The 19,705-nt window shown below is 42.6% G+C and overlaps 1 protein-coding gene across 7 annotated transcripts in view; it reads left to right on the top strand.

The window, feature by feature from the left end:
- The window catches only part of SIPA1L1 (signal induced proliferation associated 1 like 1), a 443,533-nt gene that overhangs the window by 139,798 nt on the left and 284,030 nt on the right, over positions 1-19,705 (top strand). For 4 of the 7 annotated variants that reach the window (XM_062181452.1, XM_062181450.1, XM_062181445.1 and 1 more), the window contains one exon: positions 15,763-15,946. The exons of the other annotated variants lie outside the window; for them this stretch is intronic. The gene's annotated coding sequence lies outside the window, so the exon portion shown is untranslated. The remainder of the gene's footprint in view (positions 1-15,762; positions 15,947-19,705) is intronic. 7 annotated transcript variants of the gene reach the window in all.

Genomic DNA, 19,705 nt, shown 5'->3' with positions numbered 1-19,705 from the left:
TTGAAAGAATTATAGAGGGAGGTAGAGACAAAGATCAAACTTCCATCTGCTAGTTCACTCCGCAAATGGCCAGAGCTGAGCCAATCTGAAGCCAGGAACCAAGAGCTTCCTCTGGACCTCCCACGTGGATGCAGGGACACACTGATGCTTTCCCAGGCACATTAGCAGGGAGCTGGATCAGAAGTGGAGCAGCCAGGACTGGCACCCATATGGGATGGTGGCACTGCAGGCCGGTGCCCTAGCCGACTGCACCACAGCGCCGATCCCAACATTGATTAATGTTTTTCTTTGTGATTTGGGGGTTTTATGTCTGTCTTGGAAAAGTCTAACACTCTCCAAGATTGTGAAACAGGTTTCCTGCTTTATTTTAATATTATTTGTGGTTTCTTTTATTAAGTGTTTAAGTTTTTTGATCAGTTTAACTTTTGACTTTTCTTTTGGTGTGAGTTGATACCCTGTTCTCTTTTCCATATGACTACGCGGTTGTTCCAACACCATTTCTTTTCTTCTTCTTTTTTTTTTTTTTCCACTGATTTTAGGTTTCATATTTTACCTTTCATCAAATTTTTTGAAGTCCTTTTAGAATTTTTGTTCTGTCTGTTGATTTGAGGACCTGTTCATAAGACAGTTTCCCACCTTGTTAATTATTGTGTGTTTATAACACTCCTATGGCAGGCATTAAGGCTAGTCCTCTCATTATTTTTCTTTTTCATAATTGCCCTAATTGTTCTTGCTCATTTGTTTTCACGTATGAACTGTAGATATAGCTTCTGAATTTGCAAAAGAACATCCTCTTAATCTTATTTTGATTGTGGTATCTTCACATTAATTTCATTTTTTTAAAAAGAATTGATCCCCTAAGAATTTCTTTTGTGTAGTTCAAATGTTTCTCAACTTCTAAGGTTCTTTAACAACTTTAGTTTAAACAATTCATTACTGATAGTATAGAGTTAGTTAACCATAATCTCACCTTCCTGTCACAACAGACATTCCTGTTGTCATACAGCCTCTTCCATTTCCTCTGTGCTTTCGGTAATGCTGAATCATTTCTTAGGATCTTCTGTTTGATTATATATTCTGTTCTTAGTAGGGTAACATGCATACAACAGGTAAAAGTTTAAAAAACTCATCCACGCTTCTGTGGGATCTTCCATGGAAAGTAATTTGGGATTGTATCTGTTAAAATGTAAAATGTCCCCAGGCTTGCCCTGTAACCCCATAGTTGAATAACTTGGCATCTACCATAAGGCAAACTTGTGTGTCTTAGCACCACCAGCACCTCTTGTTATCTCTTTTCCCTCTAGTTCTGCTAAAGAATATGTGAAACTTGGCAGAATTTGTTCACTGCTGATGCAGAGCACTTTTTATTTGATTTTCCGCCTTAGGTTTTAGTTTTAAAAATCCCCAGAACCTCTTCAACATAGTAATTCTTTAGACCAGTGTGAGTTTCAGCTATATAAAGTTTTTTCCTTTCAAACTTGACAAATCATCACCCTCAACTACCCCTGGTTCTGATTATTCCTCTCTTCTCCACTGAAAATCGCCATCATGAGCCCTGTTCCTGACTGCAGTGTCCTTGATGAGTATGCTGGGGACAGAAGTGCTCAGTCCCCTGTGGCCTCTTGTCCTGTTGAGCTCCTGACCAGGCACAGAGGTGAGAGGTCTCCAGCTGGGTCAGCAGCATCCTGTGCTCCTCCTTCCTTTTGGGACTGCAGCCTCCATGTCCCGTTCCTGGAGCTCACATCCTCCCTGCCTGCTGTATCTTTTCCATCTTTATTTCTGTTCCAGAGAATTCCTTTTTTCGGTAGACATTTACACATGGTATGGTGAAGACAACATGATTGCTTTAGTACCAAGTAGACTTGAACTAAAATTTTATCAGAAAACAGAAAATTACTTTTTGCAAACTTGTAGAAAAAGAATCACCTTCATTTTCTCAGCATCAAGTGGAAGGGAGAAAGGAGGGAACTTTCCAGGAGGGAGTCTGGGAAATTCACAGAGAGGTGGGAGTGGAATGCTTAAACCTATAATTAGCTATGAGATTGGTGCCTATTCTTGGGGGTCTTGCTCTCCTGTGCTTCTGTATGCAGCTCACCTGCCTTCTCCTTGCATCAGTTGGGAAACTGGGGGCTGGTTACTCTGGGAATTGATGGGTGCTGCTGGCAGTGGGAGAAACTGATTTCTTGGAAATGATGCAAAAATCAAAGGAGAGCAGGGTTCTCCCCCTACCCTGGCTTTCCTGCTTACTGTTCTTTGATTGGATTCCAGAACTTGATTTTAGCTTTGGGGAGAGCCCTTCCAAGAGCTTTCCTCTGACATCCCAAGGGAGGAGTGAGTGAGTGTCCCCCAGTAAGACTTCACAGACTGGAGGAAGAGCACAAGAACCCCTGATCTGCCACGTGAATTTATGTTTTAGCTTTTTGGGTTTCTATGAGCTCAGAATTCACCCCCAGTTTGTTTTCTTTTTACACTGTCAGGGAATGTGCTGTGGACAGTGAGGGGAAATTGATGTTTAATTTCAGTATCACAATCTTTGCCTTCGCTTCATGGCCACTACCCATCACGAAATAAAGGTGGGGTCGGGCTTGCAGTTTTTCCTGTGGGTTTCCTGATTCTGGAATGTTGGAGATGGAAAACAGATGTTTTATAAGACAGTATCCATGTTGGAAAGCAGTGAGGTCAAAATATATTTTGTAAGTCAACTTTAATTAATTTGATTAATCAATAACTTAACATTCTGCATCCCAATATGTGCTGGTTTATTTTTACAACTTCTCATGAGTGTGGAATGTAAGGGATCAGTTTTTCTAAGAAAAGTATTTGGCTGTGGGAGAAAAGATTATTAAAATGTCACGGACATTATACAATCTGATGGGACAGAAAAAGCCTCCCTCCCACTCCTGCATTTTTAGTTTCAGTTCAGTTTGATTGTTTTACCACTAATGAAAACCTTATTCAGATAAAGCTCTGTTTTGGCTTTGAGAGATTTTTGTTGAATTCCTTGCCTAGCTGTGAGAAGGCTGTGTAGATCTATCCAACCCTTGACTTTGGGGTCTAGAGGTGATGAATCATGTGGCAGAGAAACCATGAAATGTTGAATTACCTCATGATTCGAATAATTAACTTTTAGAAGCTTTTATACTCTCTTTTCATTCATTTAATCTGGTCTGTGGGGAAATCGGCAGAGGAAGGATTGGGAAGGCTGATCACACAGAGACCTGGCCCTCTTGGAGCAGAAGTAAAATGGTGAAAACACGAAGATACAAGGGGAGGCTGTGGGAAAGTTAGAGATGAGTTGATGAGGTGTGAGGCAGTTTCTAGGTTAAGTGGCCTTCCTGAGGGATGCTGAAGAAGCCACCAGAGAGGAGGTGGCAGTCCAGTGCCTGGGACAGTGCGCTGACAGACATTTGATAGGTCACAGTCCTTAGGATTTGGATCAGAGTGTACGGAATAAGTAACGTTTCAGTAGGGATTTTAAAAAAAAATATTAATTAATTTTATTTGAAAGGCAGAGTTACTGAGTGAGAGTATCCTTCTATCTGGTTTATTTTTCAAATGGCAGCCAAAGCCAGGAGCCTGGAACACTGTCCAGTTCTCCCACATGGGTGGCAGAAGCCCAGGTACTTGGGCCATCTTCTCCTGCTTTCCCAGATGCATTATCAGGGTGTTGGGTCAGAAACAGAGCTGCTGGGACTTGAACCAGCCCTTATATGGGATGCTAGCATTGCACATGACAGTTTAACCTGCTGCACCACAATGGAAGTGTCTTCAGCAAGCATTTTCCCTTTGTTTCTCAGCCTCAGGATCTCTGAGTTCTCTGGTTTTTGCTTACATTTTCCTAATGTATTTATCTGCCGCGGGCCTACAGAATGCCACATTGTCTAGACTTGAGCTGTGCCAATGCGCCTTTGGCAGAGGGATTTCTGATGGAAGAAGCAGATACCCCCTTGATGGGGAGGCACACAGTCTGCTGTGGCTGCTAGTCCAGAGGAAGGGATGTGGGGGTCAGGGTCTGCACTGACCCTCTCTGGTCTGTGTTCTGCTGTGAAAAAATGCAGCTCCTCCCAGCTGACCAGTCAGAAAGAGGTTCATCGGGTTCATTTCCTTTTCGGAGGTCAGAGCCACTGCAGTTCTTAGAATTGAGATCATAAGCTCCGAGCATGGTGACCTTGCAAGATGGTGATTATTTTCTCTCTGTTTACAGTGAAGTTAGTGAGACTAAGTACTTTACTCAAGTATGTAACAGAGTTGAGATCTGAATGGTGCTCGTTTCCAGAACTCATGCTCTTTCCACAAAGAAAGTGCAGCCCGAGGGAAATTTGGTAGAAGGGATGCTAGTGAACCCTCAGAGAGGCAGCTCTTGATTGAGCCAGAATAGGGTGGATAGAATTTGGAGGTAAAGAACAGTGTTAGTGGACAGCCACTTAATGTACATAGAATGTATGAAGAAAGATACAATCAAAATACAGTGAGGAGTGTGCTCAGATGTTAAAAATAATTAAAAAAAGAAAAAAAAATATAAAAAAAAAATAATTAGTTCAGTTTGCTGGAGTGATGGAGTGTGGAAATGCTATAGAGGAAACTGAATTTGTAAAATTGGGCCTTGGTGTGCTTTGTCAATGTAGGAATTGACAAACTGTTGATGGTTTTGGGGCAGGAGATAGGATTTGTTTTTTCATGCTGAACTTAAATTTTGCCTTTAGCTCCATCTTTCTTGAAACTGAAATTGTAAATTCTTTAAAAGATATGGCTAAGGAAAGTTAAGATTTGACTTAAATTTCACTATTTAGGAAAAATTAAACCTAGGTTTTTTTTTTTTTTTTTTTTACACTGAGTTTAATTCTGATTGTGTCAATTTTCAGAATTTGATAAGCTTAATGAGTTCATGGTCACGAAATGACTGGAAGCATGGTATTGTCAAATATTTTTGTATAGGGGAATTTCTGCCACTTTATAAATGAAGCCACTAAGACTGACATAGATAGAGGTTATTTATGGTCTATTTCAGATCCAAAGTCTTCCATAAGACTGTTCCAGCGGGGCTTAAGGCTGGTGAAAGTAGAGTGGGGCCCCTGTGTAGCCTTCCCCAGGCTAGCTTCCCTCATTCAAGAATGGAGCTGGCTCTGGCCAGACTTCCCAGTTGCTGCTACCCATGTATTATTGCCAAGAAGATCCCAACAGGTCCTGGTTGAACCTTTAGTCATGGAGATTATTTATAAAAATATAGCTATCATATTGCTCTTTGGAGAGGATTAAACTTTCATACTTCTCAATAAAAACTTTCCCATTATTATTATTATAAGAAGAAATTTGTTCAAAACCAGTTTGGACTGATGGATAATATTTATTTTTTTTAAAGATGTATTTATTTGAAAGGCACATTATAGAGAGAAGGGAGAGACAGAGAGTGGGAGTGGGAATGAGAGAGAGAGAGAGAGGTCTTCCATCTGCTGGTTCACTTCCCAGAAGGCTGCAGTGGCCGGAGTTGGGCCAGTCCAAAGTCAGGAGCTAGGAGCTTCTTCCTGGTCTTCTATGTGAATGTAGGGGCCCAAGTACTTGGGCCATCCTTCACTGCTTTCCCAGGCACATTAGCAGGGAGCTGGACTGGAGGTAGAGCAGCCAGGACTCGAACCGGTACTCATATGTGATGCCTGGGCTATGCCACAGCACTGACCCCATTGTGGTAAAGATTTTTTTAGAAGATTTATTTATTTATTTGAAAGTCAGAGTTACACAGAGAGAGAAGAGGCAGAGAGTGAAAGGTCTTCCGTCTGGTGGTTCACTCCGCAATTGGCCTCAATGGCTGGAGATGCGCTGATCCGGAGCCAGGAGCCAGGAGCCTCCTCCTGGTCTCCCATGTGGGTGCAGGGGCCCAGGGACTTGGGCCATCCTCCACTGCTTTCCCAGGCACATTAGCAGAGAGCTGGATTGGAAGTGGAACAGCTGGAACCCAAACTGGTACCTACATGGGATGCTGGCACTGCAAGCGGCGCTTTACCCGCTACACCATAGTGCCGGCCCCTTGGTAAAGATTTTTAAAATGCTTTTTTATATTTTCAAATGTTAATAACACTTGGAAATTCTTTTCAACCAAACAGAACAGAAATAGATAACAATGTGAAATCTTGTGGGCTACTTTAAAAAATTCAGAACATGTAGTATTGACATTCTCTTCTTTTTGCTTCAGGAAGGGTCACTGTCCTAAATTAACACATCTGCTTTCAAGCCAAGGTTTCATTTACTTGACTCAGAGCCCAGAGTGTAGATGGAAGTGCAAGAAGCTTCGCCAAAATGAGGCAGAGTAATGAGATTTTTCTCCTCCCCTCTGGCAATTTCAAGTTTATTTTTCTAATTCTTGTGATTACTTATAGAAAAAAAATGTTAACATTGAATAAAGAGAGAGTTGAACTGAATGGGGGAATTTTGTATAAATACTAAGCTTTTTTAAAATTCCTGATAGAACAATAGAAACATATGAGGAAAAGATGATTATCTGAAGGTTTGGTCACCCCAGTAGCATCTGTGTCTTTGTGACTCCCTATATCTCCTGACGAGAATGTAGCATACTACAGGCGTGTTGTACTTGGAGGTGGTTATTGCAGTAGACATCACTCATGTTGGAGCCAGGGTACAGTAGAGGGTGGGAAAATGAATTTTGTGCTCATGGTGATTGAATTTAGAGTCCTGAGATTTATTTATTTATTTATTTATTTATTTATTTATTTATTAAAAGATTCATTTTATTTATTTGACAGGCAGAGTTGCAGAGAGAGGTAGAGACAGAGAGAGAGGTCTTCCATCTGCTGGTTCACTCCCCATATGGCCGCAACAGTCGGAGCTACGCTGATCCAAAGCCAGGAGCCAGGAGCTTCTTCCGGGTCTCCCACGCGGGTGCAGGGTCCCAAGGACTTGGGCCATCTTCTACTGTTTTCCCAGGCCCTAGCAGAGAGCTGGATCAGAAGTGGAGCAGCAGGACTCGAACTGGCACCCAAATGGGATGCTGGCACTGCAGATGGCAACTTCACCCACTACGCCACAGCACCGGCCCTGAGATTTGGTTTTTGCACTGTAGTATAAGGCATTTCACAGTGCTATTCTGTGTCTGAAAATATTTAGCCTTTCCCAGTTCAATTTTTTAATTCTGCAGTCAGAGTCTGATGTGTAGGAGATTATTCAGTACATTATACAGAAGACATTCTGTGGTATTCTAGATACCGTTTGCCTTTTTTAAATGAGAAAGTGATTTTTTAGGCTAATTAATGCATACATTTTGAAAATTTATCAGAGCCAGTGCTGTGGCACAGTGGCACAGTGGGTTAACACCCTGGCCTGAAGTGTCGGCATCCCATATGGTCACTGGTTTGAGACCCAGCTGCTCCACTTCCCATCCAACTCTCTGCTATGTCCTGGGAAAGCAGTGGAGGATGGTCCAAGTCCTTGGGCCCCTTCACCCAAGTGGGAGACCTGGAAGAAGCTCCTGGCACCTGGCTTCGGATTGGAGCAGCTCCGGCTGTTGCGGCCATATGGGGAGTGAACCATCAGATGGAAGACGTCTCTCTCTCTCTGCCTCTCCTCTTTCTGTGTAGTTCTGACTTTCGAATAAATAAATAAATCTTTAAAAAAAGAAAGAATTTATCAAATTTAGTCATTTATAAAAAATTTTACCTTTTTATACTTGTTTGTAATTTCTTTGTAATCCTTTTGAGGACTTCTGAATGAATATAAAATGAAATTGGTTTTCAAATGGAAACCACTTTCCAGTTTGAAGTAGAGGAGGTTGCCGATTTTTAATGCACTTGAGAGACTTAACGTAGTAAGTCCTTTAGAAAACCAAGTGTGCACGCAAGACTCTTTCTCTGACTCCTTCTGTCATAACTGAACTTTTTTTCTTGACGATAACCAGCTTGTTATGCTAAGCAGATTAAGCAGGATAATTTTTACCACATAGAATTTAGACTTTTACTGAACCGCAGAAGTATTGAATATGTATATATCTGTAGCCCTAAGTGTAGCAACTCCTTCCTTAGGAAGAAAGTCAGTAAGGACAAAAAAAAAAAAAAAAAAAAAAAAAAAAAAAAAAAAGAAAGAAAAAAAAAGAAATACCATGTAAAATAGAGGCATTCGTGGATATGTTTTTCTTCCATTACCAGTTTCTGTCCAGACAGTCCTATTGTCCTTCAAACAGTGCAGAACAAGACATTGTGAAGCTTAGATGACAGTGATGTTATAATGTTCCAAGTTTTAATATTCAGATACTTTAAACCCTGGAATTTAGTTTTTGCGTATATTTAGCCAGATATATTAAGGGCAGAGTCACAAAATTCATGTTCCTGAAGTAAAACCCTTTGGTACCCGTTACAGACAGTGTGGGACAGCAGCCCTTCTCAGCTCTCTGTGGACACAAAGAACTACTTCTTGTACTTCAGTGGGACAAGTATAAAATTCTCAAATTAGCATTCATTCTAGAAAAAGAAAATTATACCATTTAATACTTTCCTTAGGGTTCCAGGACAGTGTTTTGAAATCAGAGAAACTTCAGAAGAAAGTAGTAGAAAATTCCCAGACCCTCTTGGTTAGTGACTCTTAGCGTAGGGAATGAATATCCCTCAGACATTCCAGTGCTTGGGATTAGTTTGTGGCCACGGTTCCCAGGTTTTTGTTTTTGTAGCTCATCCTCGGAGACTGGATGTGATTTTTTTTTCCAAAGATTTATTTATTTTACTTGAAAGAGTTACACAGAAGAGAGGCAGAGAGAGAGAGAGAGAGAGAGAGAGAGAGAGAGAGGTCTTCCATCCGATGGTTCACTCCCCATTTGGCCGCAATGGCCAGAACTGCATCGATCCAAAGCCAGGAGCCAGGAGCTTCTTCCGGGTCTCCCACTTGGTGCAGGGGCCCAAGGACTTGGGCCATCTTCCACTGCTATCCCAGGCCATAAGCAGAGAGCTGGATGGGAAGTGGAGCAGCTGAGTCTCGAACTGGTGACCACATGGGATGCTGGCGCTTCAGGCCAGGGTGTTAACCCACTGCGCCACTGTGTATGGACAAGTTAGTGAAGTGGTAGCCTCTGCTCAGAAAACCACACAGGGCGGTAGCTGAGTGCTGGGATCTGACAACACTGAGCACAGATTAATGCAGTGCCAGAGGCACTTGTCTGTGAGTGTCCGAAGTTGCGGAAGCCTGGATCTTGACCTTCTCTTGACCTTTGTATTGGTATTGTAGTGAAAGGATAGATCGTAGGCCATAAACAGAATAAAGCTTGAAAATCGCTTCATTCAAATGTTCATGACCTAAAATGAAAGGCATTTTAGATCTGTTCTGCTGTATTTCCCATGGTGCCCCAAGCTAGCCTGTGGTGCTGTGATGTTTGTGAGGTTTTCACCACACTTCAGGGGTGCTTTTAGGAAAACCGGGACAAACACTTGCCCTATTCTGCTGATACAAGACTCCAGGTGTGGGATATGCTGCCGCTAGATTTTACTTTTTATTTATTTCTTTAGGCTTTACTTTTTATTCAACTTCTTTGGGATTTTAACAAGAATCACATTACTGTTTTATTGTTCCTGTTATAGTGCCACACACAATACTCTTTGAACGTTCATAGCTATTTGACGCAAGGTTCACTATGAAAGTTTACTGTTCTCCAGGGTTTGTGGAGACGTGTATGACGTTAGCTGTGTGTTCTCTTGTGGCTTCCAGAACAGCCCTATAAGGAGGGCGGTGGCTTAGGTGAGGGAGGCCAAGGAGCTCATCCAGCAGGCCTCAGTAGTTGAGTTGCAGGTACTGTCTTTCTCTCTCAGTGCTTATCCATTTATTTCCCTCCCCTTCCCTCCCCTCCCCTCCCCTTCCAGGTATCTCTTTCTAATAGCCTGTGTTTCAGGTCCAGTCACAAAGAAGAAAACGTGTCGCTAGTGGAAATGTAGCTGTGTGCTCTGGGCAGAGTAGCCCTTACCATCAGAGGATGTTTGCTCTGAGAGTCAGCCCTCTTTTCCACAGTAGCAATAGTTCTGGTTAGTGCAAGCCTGGGGATGAGTGACCTTCATGGTTGTTGAAGCCAAAGGGATGTCTGTCTGCTCCTAGGTAGCTCTCTGGCTTGGTGAAGCCTGAAGCCGTTACTGATGACCTAATCAGACAGGAAGGAATCAGGGAAGGCAGATTATACTTCTCCCTTCCATTCTCCATGCTGATGTATTTGATTGCCCGAGGCAGTAAACGGGAGTGGGCTTTTCTTTTTCCCTCAACAGATGAAATGACATTAGTTCTCAGGGGAATTGAGACTATGGACAGAATGGCCCCTGGTGATTACCTGACTCCTGAGCTCTGTTGAGAGCTGATTGCACCTTTGCTGTTTTCAGGTCCCCAGGACTTAGTGTTAGTCACAGGCGACCCTGCTGGGGATAGGAAAGTCTCTAGGTACTTACTTTTGTTCAGATAACAGAGCACATTGAAGTCATGATGATTTTAACAGAAAACTATGAACTTATCTATGGAGGGTTCATGGAAAATATGTGTTAGGAGAAACATGTGCATGCATTTCAAAAAATCTTGTACCAAAATAATCTTATCTTTTAGTTTGATTTTCCACAAACTTTTAAGTATCTTTGTATTTAATTCTCTTAGGTACTAAAAATTATCTTACTAGCAGACATGATCATAGATTATATCTATATATCTGTGATACAGGATCACAACTGCTGTTTCAGGTGTGGAGGTGGGCTGGGGAAATGCATTGGCTAAGCATATTTTTTTGGTGTGTGTATGTGTGGGTTGTTTCTTGCTGCTGTTGTTTGTTCTGCTGTGTGTGCTTTGCTGATACAGGTGACAGGTGCCAGAAGGTTGAAGGAAAATATGTGGTAGAAAAATCTTGGGGAAGGGCATTTGGTGCAGAGATTGTCATTGCTTGGGATGCCTATGTCCTGTATTTTCTAGGGCCTGCAGTTGTGTCCTGGCTCCTCCACTTTCAATACAGCTTCTTCCTAATGTGCACTCTGGGAGACAGCAGTGTTGCCTCAGGTACTTGGGTCTCTGCCACCCACCAGAGAGACCATGATTGAGTTTTGAACTCCTGGTTCCAGCTTGACCCAGCCTTGGTTGTTGTAGGCATTTTGGAATGAACTAGTGTATAGAATCTTTGTCTGCTATTATTTGAAATGAAAATAAATAATTTTAAATGTATATTTTTAAAAAAAATATTTTATTTGAAAGGCAGAGTTAGAGTAAGGCAGGGAGGGGCGGGGGAGAAAGAGAAAGATATCTTCCATTATCTGGTTCACTCCTCAGATGGCTACAATGGTTGGAGCTGCGTCATTCTGAAGCCAGGAGCCAGGAGCTTCTTCCAGGTCTCTCACATGGGTGCAAGGGCCCAAGGACTTGGGCCATCTTCTGCTTTCTCAGACTATAGCAGAGAGTTGGTTTGGAAGTGGAGCAGCTGGGACTTGAATTGGCACCCATATGGGATGCTGGTGCTGCAGGAGGCAGCTTTATCCTTGACACTTCAATACCTGCCCCTTAAATGTATCTTAAAATTGAGAAAATTCAGGACTTGTGCTGTGGTATAGCTGGTAAAGCCATTGCCTGCAGTGCTGGCATCTCATATGGGCATTGGTTCCAGTCCTAGCTGCTCCATTTCTGATCCAGCTCCTCAGTAATGTGCCTGGGAAAGCAGTGGAAGATGTCTCATATGGGAGACCTGGATGAAGCTCCTGGCTTTGAACTGGCCCTATCTCAGCCATTGCAACCATTTGGGGATTGAAGCAGCAAATGGAAGATTTTCTTTCTTTTTTTCACTCTCTATCTCTCTCTCTGCCTCTCTCGCTCTAACTCTACCTTTCAAATAAATAAATAAATCTTCAAAAAAATAGAGAAAATCTGTCCCACAGATTTAGTTTGTTCTATGATTCAATAAGAAGTCATTTTATTTATTTGAAGGGCAAAGAGAACTTGGTTGCACTGGTTCACACCCCAGATGACTGCAGCAGCCTAGGCCAGGCCAAAGCCAGGAGTTAAGAAGTTACTCCAATACTCTGATTTGTATGCAGAGACTCAACTATTTGAGCCAAGGTTGGCAGTCTGGGGTGGAGCTAGGACCCACACCCAGTCACTTTGATATGTGATGCAAGTGGCTGAAGTGGTATCTTAACTGCTGTGCTAAACACCCACCCCTATGTATTTTTTAAATTATATATAAGAAATACTTTAATTTTTTTCTTGCAAATTAAAAAGGTAACATGTATAGAACAGCAGTAGATCTTTTTACCTTTGATAAAACTTTCCCATGCTTAACACATGTATGTAATCATCAAAATTAGAACATTACAACATTCTAGAAACTCTTCCTGTCCTCTCCCATTTTACCCTCTTCCCCTGGGCTCCCTACTGCCAGAGATACGCACTGTTGTGACTTAGGTCACCACAGATTTGTTTTGTTCGATTTTGTACTTTATAAAAAAGAAATAGTATATCATCTTTCATCTGGCTTCTTTTGCTCTATGTAATATTTGAGGTACTCATATTTTTGTGAATAGCAGTGTTTTGTGTGTTTATGAAAGCACACAGTGAATATTTTGTGTAGTTTACGTCTCCCTGATTGCTAGTGGGAGTTCACACTTTGTTCTGAAGCGCTTCCCTCCTGGGAAAATCTTACATTGTTAAATCATAGCGCTTTTTTTCTTTTGTCTTTGTTTTTGTTTTTGTTTGTTTGTTTTTGTTTTTGTTTTTGTTTTTTGACTGATGTGTGCTAGTTTGACTTCACTTCAGTATTTTCAGAAATTCTTACTTTCCCCTGGCACTGAGGATATAGTGTACACCAATTTCAAATTGCCAGACCCTCCATTGATTCTTCTCTATCACTAAAGTGGGGTAGTCACTAATGGAAGTTGTCATGCAACCGAATTTCACTCATTGACCGCCTAGTTTACTGTGATGTTCTGGTCCATTCTAGTGAATGATTGAAATTGTGAAATATAGCAAGTTATCTATCCATTTTCCATTGTGACTAATTAAGATGTTGGTCAAAGAATTCAATTGAAGAAATCCAGAAGGAAGGTGTTTCAGTGCATTAATTGTCTTTAGACCTGTTTGCCAAGAATTATTCATCCCTGTAACTGTGATTGAAAGGGATCTCACTGCAGAATAGAAAATTATAGGTAAATTTAATGCATGTAGAATGTGCATTTGCAAATTAAGTCCGGCAGCTGGCATTGTGACGGAGCTGGTTAGATCACTGCCTACAACCCTGGTATCCCATTTGGGCAGTGGTTCAAGTCCCTGCTACTCCACTTTGATTACAGCTGCCTGCTAATCCACCTGGGAAAAGCAGCAGAAGATGGCCCAAGTCCTTGTGCCTTTGTACCCACATGGAAGACCCACATGAAACTCCTGGAATCAGCTTGACCCAGCCCTTGGTGATGTGGCCATTTGGGGAGTGAACCAGCAGATGAAAGATCTCTTTCTTTCCCTCTCTCTCTATAACTCTGCCTTTCAAACAAATAACTAGATTCTTAAAAAAGAACTAAGTCTGAATCTAATAGCTAAACGGAACATTTGTTGAAGGATTTTAATCTTGAAGTCTAGTTTTAGATTTTAATATTAAATTTTCTTTGATCATGAAATAAAACCAAGAGATCCTTAAATTTTTGAGTGATAGTTTTTTTTAAAAAAAAGATTTAGTCATTTATTTGAAAGGCAGGATTACAGAGACAGAGAGGGACAGACAGAAAGAGAGGGGTCTTCCATCTGCTGGTTCACTTCCCAAATGACTGCAGCAGCTGGGACAGGGCTGGTCTGAAGCCAAGAGACAGGAGCCTCCTCTGGGTCTCTTTCGTGGGTGCAGGGCCCCAAAGACTTGAGCCACCTTCCGCTGCCTTAGCAGGAAGCTGGATTGGAAGTGGAGCAGCCGGGACTTGAACCAGTGCCCAGATGGGATACTAGAGTTGCAGGCAGCGATTTAACCATGTGGGATGCTGGCACGCCGTAGGCTACAGCTTTACCCACAACATCACAGTGCTGCTCCCAAATTACAGATCTTAAAAGAGGACTTGGTAGCAGATCTTGAGTCTGATGTCTTGGAGTAGTGTGGAGACTGAGAAAGTTCTGTGTTCCTAGACCTAGTGTTGGGCCTCGTTGTACATGGTTTCTTATTCAGTCCTCAACAGCACAGTAAGGTAGGCAATGTTATTATCTTTTTTTGTATGGGGAAATTGAGACCAAAAAGTTTAAAGGAGGTCCCATAATTAGAAAGTTTAAGAACTTTCTGGTTTAAAATAAACAACTCTGTGAACGCATTTGACATCCTGGGTGCCATTCATACATAAAAATGGAGTGGTGGCTGTTGAACCTCAGGTTGAAGACAGGGAGAGTTGTGTGGAGAGAGTTGTCTTAGAGTCACACTTTCTTGGGTTCAGTGAACATTCTCAAGCAAGCATTCTGATTAAATACATTATCAGTGAATATAATACCAGCAGCAGCTGATGATGTTAGAGAAACTTGGCCCTAACTGTGATCTTGAAATACAGCAAAAGCATACATAGAGTAGTGTCTGTCTTGAGCCCGCTGGTCCCTAAATGTGGCAGAGATCTAGCATGTGTAAGAAGATAACCTTAATGCAAGATAGAAGGGGAAACTGGGGGCTGGCGCCGTGGCTCACTTGGTTAATCCTCTGCCTGCGGTGCTGGCACCCCAGGTTCTAGTCCCGGTTGCTTCTCTTCCAGTCCAGCTCTCTGCTGTGGCCCGGGAAGGCAGTGGAGGATGGCCCAAGTGCTTGGGCCCCTGCATCCTCCTGGGAGACCAGGAGGAGGCTCCTGGCTCCTGGCTCCTGGCCTTGGATTGGCGTAGCTCCGGCTGTGGTGGCCATTTTGGGGGTGAACCAACGGAAGGAAGACCTTTCTCTCTGTCTCTCTCTCTCACTGTCTAACTCTGTCAAATAAATTTAAAAAGGGGGGTGGAACGGGCATGAGGCAGGTACAAGCAGAATGCCACAGGAATTCATAGAAGAGGAGCCGATTTTTCTTTTTTCTTTTTCTGACAGGCAGAGTGGACAGTGAGAGAGAGAGACAGAGAGAAAGGTCTCCTTTTGCCGTTGGTTCACCCTCCAATGGCCGCCGCGGTAGGCGCTCTGCGGCCGGCGCACCGCGCTGATCCGATGGCAGGAGCAGGTGCTTCTCCTGGTCTCCCATGGGGTGCAGGGCCCAAGCACTTGGGCCATCCTCCACTGCACTCCCTGGCCACAGCAGAGAGCTGGCCTGGAAGAGGGGCAACCGGGACAGGATCGGTGCCCCGACCGGGACTAGAACCCGGTGTGCCGGCGCCGCAAGGCGGAGGATTAGCCTATTGAGCCGCGGCGCCGGCCGAGGAGCCGATTTTTCAAGAGAAACCTATGAGGAAATGCTTGCTGGGGGAGGAATTCCTGGGACAGTCCTTGAAAGAGGGATGGAATATGGACACTCAGAAACCGATGTCTGGATGGTGGCACAGGCACTCTTAGAGAGTGAATCAATACCTACATCCGACTAGGACAACAAGTAAAATGCAAGGAGAACATTACCTGTCACAAGCAAAGTGGTGTGTGTTGTTAAACCACAGCTTTGCAGATGAAGATCAGACAGAGACTACATCACAGGGGCCCGTTTAGCTCTGGAACTGTCTACCTGCTGTCACCTCAGTTAGTCCCTTTACCTTGATGTGGGGTTCCGAATGATGTGCTGCGTGAGACAGGACACAACCCTGCTGCGTCCCTAACCCACCCTCATGGATTCTCTTCTCCTGCAGAGATTGCCCTGTTGCCACACGGAGACTTGCCAGGGCCAGTGCAGAGTAAGAACTTGCTGGATCCTTCACAAGGAAGCGTGCAGGCGAAAGGTGGATGTAGAGCAAGTCCGTGTTTTAGCCACACACAAGTGCTTGTTGAGGTAGTGGCAGCCTGTCCTGGAAAGTCATTATAGTGTCACCTCAGGTAAGAGGAACTGAGTGTGTGGTTTTGTAAGTTTACTTGGAAAATGGGTGAGAGTGTATGTGTGCCATTGTTTGAGTAAGTGAGTACTGCTGATGATGGTTGATTCCAAGTGCTTGTTTTTGACCTTTTATTCATTACTTTTCTCAAATTATTTAGATTGAGAAAAGAAAAGGCTGGCTTATCCCCACTGCCTTATTGCTGATTGAAAATGAAAATTTTACTAGTTTCCACAATGCTATTGTGACCACTAGATGAAATTCCTAACCAAGAAACCTTTAATTTGGTGCGGTTTTATGATTAAATTTTGTTTTCTTAGTGTGAGATCTTTTGGTAATTCCAAATTCTTACTGAGAAAATTTTGCATTAGTGTTAATAATAATTACCTCGGTAATTTGTACCTAGAAGTTTGCACAAGGCTTTTGCATCCATTATCTCATTTAATCTTTGTAATTACCCTGTGAAATTTGATAGATAGCCTCATGGAAGTTAAAATAAAAAGGTCCAGGGGTTTCTAAAAAGTCATGTAGCTTGTAAGTGGCAGACCTGGGATCTGCCATTCATGACTGAGCTGTGTTAATTTATTCTTTTTGGGGCTGGTGCTGTGGCACGGGAGGCTAAACCTCTATCTGCAGTGCCGGCATCCCATATGGGTGTTGGTTATATCCTGGCTGCTCCTCTTCCGATCCAGCTCTCTGCTGTGACCTGGGAAAGCAGTGGATGATTGGGCCGGTGCCGTAGCTCACTTGGTTAATCTTCCGCCTGTAGCGCTGGTATCCCATATGGGTGCCAGGTTTTAGACCCAGTTGCTCCTCTTCCAGTCCAGCTCTCTGCTGTGGCCTGGGAGTGCATGGAGAATGGCCCAAGTCTTGGGGCCCCTGCACCCGCATGGGAGACCAGGAAGAAGCACCTGGCTCCTGGCTTTGGATCGGCGCAGCGCTGGCCGTGGCGGCCATTAGGGGAGTAAACCAACTGAAGGAAGACCTCCTCTCCCTCCCCTCAACTCTACCTGTCAAATAAGAAAAAATTAAAAAATGAAAAAAGCAGTAGAAGATGGCCCAAGTGTTTGAGCCCCTGCACCCTCATGGGAAACCCAGAAGAAGTTCCTGGCTTCGGATTGGCTCAGCTTTGACCATTGCGGCCATGTGGGAAGTGACCCAGCAGATGGAAGACCTTTCCCTGTCTCTCTCTCTCTCTATGTCTGTAACTCTACCTCTCAAGTAAATAAATAAAATATTTTAAAAATTATTACTTTCCTGTTTTTCTTCCCAGGTGTTTATGATGCCTCTCCTTTCAAATACGATAATGGGATATAATGCCTTTTTTTTTTTTTTAGCCTAAGATAACATACTTTTGATATTCACTAATATTTTCTCTTGGTGGTAGTATTCACTTGACATTTTAGCTAATCCGTTGAAAACTCTTTCATTTACTCTTGTGTTAATGGTACTTGAAATTGTATTTTGTTTTATTTTTAACAACTAGAGGAAAAATTCTTTAGTTTCACCTGTGATAGCATTTCTCATTGGCTGTTCAGTGAAAGATTCTAACAGTGCTCTGAGCGAGAATGCTGGAGTTCAGGCACTTCTGTGCTGACTTGTGTGATGTCGCTGCCAGGGCACATGTGCGTGGCCGCAGTGAGGCAGCCTTGGATGCTGTGGGCAGAGGCACAGGGATGGTCCATCAGGTGTGATTGACTTGACCCTTCCTGTATTTAGCTTTACGTTTGAAAAAACCTTCAATACATGTAAAATTCTTAATGTAAGAAGTCAAAAACAACATAGATAAAAAAATATACCATTTGATGTCCTGAAATACTACAGTGAATATCTATTAATTGTACACTAGTGTGCCAGCACTTGGGGGGCAATGTGCTATGCTTTATGAATCCAACAGAATATGTCCAGGCACAACCAAAAGAATACTTCACATAAAGTCACAGCTCAAGGATTATGGCTGAAAAACTTAATTATTGCAACTCTATCCTTTTATATTATTTTGTTTATATCCTTACAGTTTTGGCTTATTCTTGCAGAAGACTTGAAAGTTTATTTTTGGAAAAAGTTTGTTTTTAGATTTTAAGACTATTTAAAATGTGATATATGAATCCAGTTTTTTAAGTAAAATGTATTTTTCCATCCAGACAACCTTATGTTTTGTGATCTGAAGAATTGTGTAAATTTATTTATTTATTTATTTATTTATTTATTTTGACAGGCACAGTGGATAGTGAGAGAGAGAGACAGAGAGAAAGGTCTTCCATTTTGCAGTTGGTTCACTCTCCAATGGCCACTGCGGCCGGCCATCTCGCTGATCCGAAGCCAGGAGCCAGGTGCTTCTCCTGGTCTCCCACACGGGTGCAGGGCCCAAGGAGTTGGGCCATCCTCCACTGCCTTCCCGGGCCATAGCAGAGAGCTGGCCTGGAAGAGGGGCAACCGGGATAGAATCCAGCGCCCCAGCTAGGACTAGAACCCGGTGTGCTGGCGCCGCAAGGCGGAGGATTAGCCTGTTAAGCCACGGCGCTGGCCTAATTGTGTAAATTTAAATAAGGATCATTGCTTCCAGCATTAAATCTGGGGAGAAGCTTTCTGAAAGCAACTTACTAGGGTATCAAAATTGCCACCTTAAGTCCAAATGTCTTTTGCGTGGAGACTTACTGGCGCTGGGCACAGCACATTTTTAAATCGTTTACGCTGTCCTGACATCTGTCTAGCTTTTGTTTTCTCCCTTCCTCAAGTAGTCTTGAACACATCACTCTCCTCCTCAACCAGTAACCCACAGTTCTCTGCAGAGAGACTGCCAGTATCTCCTCTCCCTCCACTGACCTGTCCTCTCCAGACAGGCCTCTCTAAACAAACAGCAGTGAGAATTTCGTTACTGAGTTGGAGGAGTTCCTTATATATCTTAGATACCAGTTCTCCTTTTTCTTTTCCCTTATTTTGTGGCTTGCCTATTTATTCTTTTTAAAAAAAAACAGTAGCATTTGATGATAAAATGTTTTCCATATGACAAAATATAATTTTTTCTTTTATAATTATTTCTGTCTTTGGGAAGCCTTTGCTAGCCTCCTAGTACTGAAAATATTCTGTTTTCTTTTGAAAGTCTCATCGTTTTAGTTTTGATATTTAAGTTCGTGTTCCATCCTGAATTAAGTTGTTTTCCATGTACTCAGTCCTTTAAGAGAGATATTACTTGTGTTTTATAAATGAAGATTTTGGCACTCAGAATTTGCACTCTCGACATTGATATGCAGTAGTAAGTTGCTGTGGAATTTTAGAACCTTTTGAAGGATGATCAGAATGAAGATAGATGTTAGGGCCTATCTGTATATAGCGTTTTGGTCAACAGCCTTTTTTGGGATATTCTTCCATCGTTGTCACAAAGTATTGTTATTAACAAATGAATGTTGTTTTGGTAACTGGGTTCATCCCATAGTCAAACTAGTGGTATCAAATGCAGAATAAGACTGCAGTCTTAGTGTGCAAATATTTCATCCCATATGTAGACATGTATTTATGCACAGATGTTCTGTGCAGCTGACCTGGTAGGATTGGCCTGTTGAGTCAAGATACTTAAGCATATTACAGTAAGGAGCTGAACTGCAAAAATTCAGTTGTTCAGCTGTTTAGTTCGGCCTGATCATTATTTCTGTTGCTACGTTGTGGAGTCCTTCAGTCTTTACTTCTGCCAGAGCTATCTCTGTTCCTCAAATTTGAGATGTCTGCCTTGGCACCACCATGGCCAGCATTGTTCCTACCAGAT

This window comes from Lepus europaeus, chromosome 22, assembly GCF_033115175.1.
Source record: "Lepus europaeus isolate LE1 chromosome 22, mLepTim1.pri, whole genome shotgun sequence".
NCBI classification, from domain to species: Eukaryota; Metazoa; Chordata; class Mammalia; order Lagomorpha; family Leporidae; genus Lepus; species Lepus europaeus.
The sequence above is the reverse complement of the archived record's forward strand: the minus strand, read 5'-3'. Positions and strand labels throughout refer to the sequence as shown.